This window comes from Ischnura elegans (assembly GCF_921293095.1).
Source record: "Ischnura elegans chromosome 13 unlocalized genomic scaffold, ioIscEleg1.1 SUPER_13_unloc_4, whole genome shotgun sequence".
Taxonomy (NCBI): Eukaryota; Metazoa; Arthropoda; class Insecta; order Odonata; family Coenagrionidae; genus Ischnura; species Ischnura elegans.
The window spans coordinates 1162507-1170678 of record NW_025791660.1 but is presented as its reverse complement, the minus strand read 5'-3'; the positions used below and the strand labels follow the sequence as shown (position 1 = coordinate 1170678).

At 36.0% G+C, this 8172-nt stretch overlaps 1 long non-coding RNA gene across 1 annotated transcript; it reads right to left on the bottom strand.

The window, feature by feature from the left end:
- Window positions 1-206: 206 nt before the first annotated feature.
- On the bottom strand, window positions 207-7662 carry LOC124173033. The gene is made up of 5 exons (XR_006868339.1): window positions 7476-7662; window positions 5267-5374; window positions 2401-2480; window positions 527-1296; window positions 207-355 (listed from the first exon to the last, which is right to left on the bottom strand). It is a non-coding gene; the product is annotated as an uncharacterized LOC124173033 (long non-coding RNA).
- Between the last annotated feature and the right edge of the window lie 510 nt (window positions 7663-8172).

Sequence of the window (8172 nt, the reverse complement as noted above, 5' to 3'; positions counted from 1 at the left end):
TTGCGGCCTGAATCAAGAAAACCCATGTTTTTATCATGGTCAGCTAACCAAATTTTTTTCTGAGAAAGAAAACCAAGGTACAACAGTAATAAAAGGGAGTGAATTAAATATCCTTACCATATTTTTTTGAAATTGGCTCATTTTAACCTCTTTTGAAATTGAAAAAAGCCTTTCAAAGAGGTCGAATAAAATTTTTCCATTGCGCCATCCTGCAATGTTTTATTTTGTCTCTGTCCCACTTTCTTCAGCAAATCATGTACCAATGATTCTAAAGTATTTATTTTTTTATTTTAATGGGCTCCTGATTCCACTGAATTATGTGCAGTGCTCTCATTACCAAAGTCACTCCTAGTACCTAAAAGATTAGTTAAGTAAATAGATCAGTAGCTCTCACAAATAAAAATACTAAATATTCATTTTAAATATGTGCTCTTGACCAGGGAACCATGCTAATCACGGAATGAACCAGTAAATACTTTTTCAAAGAAAGGGAATAAAATAATTTTAAATTGCTAAGCATATTTACCTTTGAAACAAAATTTAATTTCAACGCATACAAATACCCCTGAAACATAAATAAACTTGAATCATATGCACTTAGTTGACAGTCCACAGCCTCATAGCCATACTGCCCTTGATAGCAGCACGACCCATCATTTCTCTGATGTCCCAATTCTAATCCCACACATCTAATCAAGATGGCCAATTGAAATATTGAAAGAACGTATTAGCCTCTGTGGGTATCTTACTGTAAAGGAATGTTCCCTCACTTTCTCGTGCATAGAGCTCATCGGAAGAAGATGCAGGTATTGGGGGCAAAGTCCTCCTCCTCTGGATCTTTTTACTGTCAGTTTCGGCTGGCATAATTCTCTTACAACAAGGTCAATGCATTGGTTTCGATGGCTAACTTTGTTGAAAAATGAAGAAAATTCATTGCTAAAGAATGAGAACTCATCTCTGGAAGCTAAGGAGGAAAGTTTGGAGGCTAAAATAAAGGAACTAGAAGAAACTCTTCAGGATGGAATGGATGGATGTGGAATTTTCTTCTCTAACTGATACCCAGACCAATTTAGAAGGAGAACTGAATGATAAAAACCAAATTATTGCTAGAATGGAGATTGAAAATCTACAAGATGAAGTCTTAGATGGCATAACCCTCTCTTCATCAACAGTGTCCTCACTGTAAGGGATATATCTTTGTGCCCCTCCTCATCTCCCCTTTCTCCCTGACTCGGCCACTGCATTTGAACAGAGTACTCTGCTTCCTTTAATTTTGTTTTCCCCTGTTGAAGCAATCTGGAATGAAGAGTAGAGAGACACCATTCACTTAATAGATACTTAAGAAATTTTTCTGGTCATGAAAGCTTTCATAGGTATGTGCTCCAACATTGGAACATTGAAACAATAATTGTTTTGCTTCATAACCACTGGCATGCGGTCTGGGAGGCCACGATAATTCAATGTTCAGAGAATGTTGCAAAGCCATTTTTCTTGCTTAGTTTTATATGATTATAACTGCTTAGCTATTCATGAACTTAGATTTGATTTTATGCATCAACTATACCAATCAATTATTCAGTAAAAATATTTATTTTCCACAAAATATAAAACTTGATGTCTACAACACTAAATAACATCGTATTTAATAATCAACCTTTCCTCATGTTTAAAAATTTAGGCATCAATATTAAATTAAAATTGCTAATTAATTGGAAACAATTGTACTTATTTTGTTCATTCCTTTTCTCAATGTATTCTCCCGGAGTGGTGAGTGGTCTCAAAGACCATTAATGGAATGTAGCCGGATATTTACAGATATAAAAAACAAAAATGTTAGTTTTCGAGACGGTGATATCTGTAGCATGAAAATATGAAGATAACAGGAATAAATGACATACAAAATAGTTATTTTGAAAGCGTTCATTATTTAAAAAATGCAGATGTCTGCATCAGCCAATGGTTAAGGGTTAAAAATCCATCAAAATAAAAAGGCCAAAAATAATGAGCTCATTAGCCCTGACAAATGTTGGCCTCTGATTGAGACTGTCTGGAGCGCCCAAAAGCTATTTTGTACATGCAAACATTGCGATACGACTACTTCTTGATGAATAAAAAAATGGAGATTTCGTTTTAATTAGTTTTGGAAAAGCTTTCAGAAAGTTCGTGAACTTGGGAATAAGAACGAACTATACCATAGCAAAATTTTTTTATGGATGAAACACAAGAAATATTAGCTATCCATTCTTGACATACATTACATTCAAACTTTGTTCATCCATTATATTTTTTTTAAATTTTGCTCTTGACAGGCATGCTTTTTCATACAAGGCAGTCACAAAATAATGAATAATTCAAGGAAAAGCATAGATTAAATGCATTCGCAACTACATACCTACTTACCGAATACGTTACGCAATCTGGTTGGAATGGGTAATCGCTCCTTCCTTGACGTGCCTATCTCCAGCACATAAGAGGCAATCCTGAAACATAAAATAAATTACTTCTGTTTGTGCTCCCACTGTTTCTTTTTTTTAGTTACTTCAGTAGACTGCAGTTGAGGCCTCTGCAGGAGAAGGAGGGGGGAGGAAGGCAACCCCTCCAGCCCCTGAAGTAGTTAGACCGAAGGGAGGCGATAGGTAGTCACGCAGTGTCGGGATTTTTGGGAGCCAGACTTCATCGTCTGGCTTTGCCATCTTCACAGTTGGCGAGAGCCTGAGTATTATCAATTGGTTCTACTGCCTACATTTTTCTTCATTCATCACCCTGTCCTTCAGCATATCCTCCTCTGAAACTCGCAGATGCACAGGTTTAAGATACAGCAAGTAGTAAGTTGTCCGTCCCCACCTACTCTGAGAGACTCAATACTAAACAGGAGAAAGTGGTTTTAGCATGCTTAAGAATTGGCCAATGCTTATTAACCCATTCATACCTCTTCACCGAAGAGAGAATACAGCCCCAATGCTTAAATTGTGTTTGTCCACCAACAGTGCAACATATCCTGATGGACTGTGCGAGATATCGGACTGCACGGGTGAATCACAAGCTCGGAGATAACCTAGCTGAGGTATTAGGAGACACTCCTGAAAACATTTCCCGACTGATAGCATTCCTACACTCAATTCGACTTTTCAATAAAATATAAAAAATATAAATGACACCTCTTGTAAATTATTGACACATTAATTTAAGAACGGGCCTATTCCCCTCCATCAATTCCAGTCAGTGAGTGGTGCAAAATGGCCTTAGCCGCCGACGCACCCTCTAAAAGAAACACTACCACTAATTATTCCTACCCTCAACCTAGCACCCCTACCATTGAGAGTGTGGGCGGTATTTACCCACACTGGCACCTAGCATATTGCGCAACACCACTTAGGACTCCTGGATAAGATATTACCTTGTATTTAAGTTAATACGGTTAATTTTTGTAAATAGCTTTACTGAGATGTATCCCCTCTAGAATGTGAAACACTTTCACATTAAATAGTAATTTATAATCAAAGTCAACAATATTTGCATTAATTAAAGTAACTTTGCCATTTGAATAAGTAACAACTACTTATAATTTGTACTTTTAGCACTTATCACAGTTAGTAAGAAAAAACTAGTCAAAATAGAGACATTTTCAGGATTTTTAAACAATTATTAAATTAAAAATGCACTTGCCAAACAATTATATATACAATATGTCTTGCAATTTAGAGAAAAAAATTAGAAACCAATGTAGAATAAAGACATATTTAACATTCCAGTTTCATCATTAATATTACCACATTATGGACATCATACAAATGATGTTTCCCCTTAACACATTTAGCCCGAAAGTAAAATTTTAACTTTGCTCAGATCCAAAAAATTTTTCAAGCGAAGCCTGCCGCCATCTATAAATGATGCTAGGACACAAAGTGGTGGAATAATATGGCCATCTTTGATGTTTATTGGACGTCTATAACTTGATTAAAAAATTGACACTGTCAACAGAAAAAAGGCATGGTCAACATTCCCGTTAAAATATTAATATTACCACATTATAGACAAAACAAAATTAATGTTTCCCCTCAATTTCCACAATGGCCATTTCTGATGTTTCTAAAATGTCTATGACTTGATAAAAAAGTTATTTGAAAATTAAAATCAACCTATTTAGAAATAATTTAAATGCTATACTGCACACACAAGTTTTGAAATAAAAGCCAAGGTGCTGATGCCAGTTTTCACAGGGTCCTACATGAATTATAGATGAATGGCCCGGAGGTGGAATTTTAATTTAAATTGCGTGGATTTGAATGACCCATGACAGGCTTCACCTACATGGCACCTCAACAGTCACCATAATGAATGAACCGCCTCAGCCCTTACGATGCCGAGATTGGAATCCCTCCTTACCTCACTTCCCTGAAACACTGTGCCGACAAAATATCCTAGAGGGGACCATTTCAATAGTGCTACGTGATAAATGTCTCCTGAACTACCCTCCCAGTAAACATACCAAAAGATTTAAGGAGAGCAATAACAGCAGCTTTTTTCTCATGTAAATTGCATTTGTAAGTGGCCTACTTGTATTCATGCAGGAAGGCCTTCAGAAGACAATGAGAAGCGGTGGCATTATTATTCTGCCTAGGCTTGCAGCAGTTAAAATTCATTAGTTACAAGCACCAAATGAACAAAATGAATGCACAGAAATACACCATAGTGATAGAGCCCTGGAAGACTATTCTCTAACTACTTAGAAACAATAATTGTTTTGCTTCATAACCAGTGGCATGCAGTCCGGGAGACCACAATAATTCAATATTCAGCAAATGTTGCAAAGCCATTTTCCCTGCTTAGTTTTATGATTATAACTACTTCGCTATTCATGATCTTTTATTTGATTTTATGGATCAACTATATGGGTCAATTCTTTGGTAAGAATAGTTCTTTGGAAGAATATATTTTTGTGGCTAGTGCTAAAATATATTTTTAAATCAAGGCTACTTTGCTGATTGAAAGAATAGCATATATAGGAATGTGTGACTGGATTTGAAAATATTTCGCTAGGAAAGTTGTTTCAAGACGAAATCAATGATTGAGGCAATGCTCAATCAAAGGTATCTTTCATCAGTGCTACAGCAGGTTTTTAACACTTGTCACATTGTCATGCCTCATTAATTCACACAATGCCAAAGGATAAGCAAACATCAGCATGAATTGACGTGAGAAGAATGCTGTAGGTTAGAATGGAGCAAAACCGACAGGGCGGATCAAACCGGCCCTTTTAAATCACCTGGTAGTTGTTGCTTTTGAAGCATCAACATTATAAAGTAGTTGAAGTGGCTGCCATTACCAGCAGATGGAGCTCTTCTTCCTTTTTGTAGAGGCCACCGTTCTGTTTCTGTGAATATTTCAAATATTAGACAGTTTTATTAAGGATTTTTATTAGTTATTATTTCTGAACGATTTAAGTTTGTTTTGGATCTGGCAGCTTATATGCTGATTTGACTTGCCAACAGTAAGTTAATATGATAACTTAGTGCTTTTAGTTGTGTTTTAAGCCCGTGTAGCCGAATAATTGATTATGGATACACGATATTATGGATTACTTTTATTGGCACATTTTTTGTGCTGTGTGTCGAGGGGCAAAACCGTCACGGGAGAGTGGGGCAGGACCGAAAGAGGTTGGATAATCTAAAGGCCGGTTTACGCAATGCATTAGTATGCACAGGCTATTGTCTAAATGTATGAACGTGAGAATGAACCCCAAAATGCACCATTAACCACCCAACTTGCACGAATGCATTCACAGAAAATAGAACCTGTTCTAATTTGGTTCACGCATTCATACATGTTCCGTTCCGGTCCTCAAAAATCATTCACGAAAACAGACATTAACTTGTACGTATTAATGCATCGTGTAAACAGGCCTTTACAGATAGGGATGATTGTGATGAAGGAGACGAGTAGGCTTGCAAATTTTTCAATGAGTGGTATTCAAGTTCCAAGAATACAGTGGACTGGATACAATGTTTGAACTGCAAAGAGTGAGCTGAGAGTCGTGTTCAAATTGTGAAGAAGATGACAATTTCTATGTGATTGCTGTACACAAGTTAATATCCAGCCTCACATATAGCTAATTTACTATTTCATGTTTAGAAATATCCCACCTTTTTAAAGTGTGTTTATAAAATTAATCTTTCAAAATTGTACAATAAAGGTTTTGTAAATGCAATTTCAATGGCTGTCTATTTTGCCCCATCTTTGAGGCAAAATCTCCACTTTGTCAATGTTTGAAAAAAAATCATAAATACATGGAATTACTATCATAAAATGCATTTCCATTAATATGCTACACCCTATATGCATAAATATTACTGTTAACCACATTTAAAAGAATACTAGCCACAGCGGGTCAAGTTTTAAATGAAAAAATGTTTACCCGTCCGTTTTGACCCACTTTCCCCTGCTTAATAGGAACACACAACAAAAAATGGACAGAGGAAACAGTAATGTAGCTGGTTCGAGAGTATTAAATAATTCTACAGAAAAATTCTATGCCGGAAAAAATAAATTTCATGTTATTATATCCAAGATGAATCAACTGTTATTCTCTATCTAATTTCAATTTGATAACTAATGCAACACTTTTGAAGTTCCTACCGGTTATGTTTTCAAACATCATATTCTACTACTCACAGGAACTGATTTATTTAGTTTGGAAAAGTATATCACTACATGAATGTAATCACTTTTTTCCTTACAATTATCACATTTGAGCCCACAAATTAGTTGGAATTCATTGAGGTTTTCCAGAGGCTGGCAGAGAATTATAAGAGGACGAATTAATTAACCATATCTAACAAATAATATCACCAAATTGGTATTGGTTTGTTAAGTCTGGCATTTAATGTTCAAGGAAAGTCTACGATTTATAGGATACTAGTTCACTGATAGAAAGGGATACTAACATAGTGAACACACGAAATCAATTATACTTCAGGTTGTAATCACTTTGCCATAAGATGCATGAACGTGCAAAACAGTTTATGGATCATGTATGATTTGCTATGCACACGAAGAAGGAAATCGAAATAGTTGAAAAACTGTTTGGATGGTTCAGTTCGAGTAGCTGTGATGAAAATGAGTTCCTTCAAAACTCAAGGGAAGTAGCAATTACCACTCAATCCTCCGTCATCATGTGGATACGTCACAAACATCGATTCCACAATGATAAATCAATGAAGTTTATGAAATTAGTATTCTCAAATTCAGGTAGGTAACCTACGATGCATTAAAGAGTGACCATTTTTCTCACCAAGTTTATGAAAAATGTTCAGCCTCAACTATAATTACATATCTTTCAAATTCCAGACAAAAAATTGTTTCTATTGGATCCGATATACCCTTCTTTCGAAGACTCGAGGAATTTCTTTGTTCCATTAACAACACTGACACCTTTAATACACCAGAATTAAACAATAACATAAGAAACCACGTACCTCAATTCGAACCAAGCCCGAAATCATTTGTCCAAGCAAATATTCATGCCTTTCGCTCACATTAAAAATTTCGACGGGGTCATCACATTTGTGCAATCAAAGCCTGCGTAGTCAATGAAATAAACTATTTGACAAATTGACTAATGCTTGACCTTGACCATGAACTTGTGACGAAGCAGTTCCCTCCTCCGATCTTTAGTGACCATACATACATCTGGCCGACTTCCGGGACGATTATGCAGAATCACTCGGCTTGTGACGTCACTTTTAGGAATCCAGGTGTTTTCCCAAGTTTTAATCCCTGTAAAAAAACTAATCAATTTCCCGATCAGCAAACTCATACATAATTACTGAAATGGCATCTAAGATACTATGACTTTAGCATCTTGCCTCTTGGTTTTAGCTAAAGGTGAACAAAATTACTATTGTTTTCAAACCGAGGGTAACACTATTTGAAGGCTTCCCTAGTAGCACAAGAAATGTTGAGCATATGCTCAGATTATGTCAGGGAAATATGTTTTGCACACAACATTAGCATATGCTGAAAATATGTTCAGCAGATGTTTAAAACCACATGTTTTCAACATATGCTCGAAATATTTCCAGCATATGTTCAGACGATGTGTTGAGCATATTTTCATAGAAATATGCTCCACATGTGTTCAACGAAATATGTTGAGCATATGTACGTAGACAT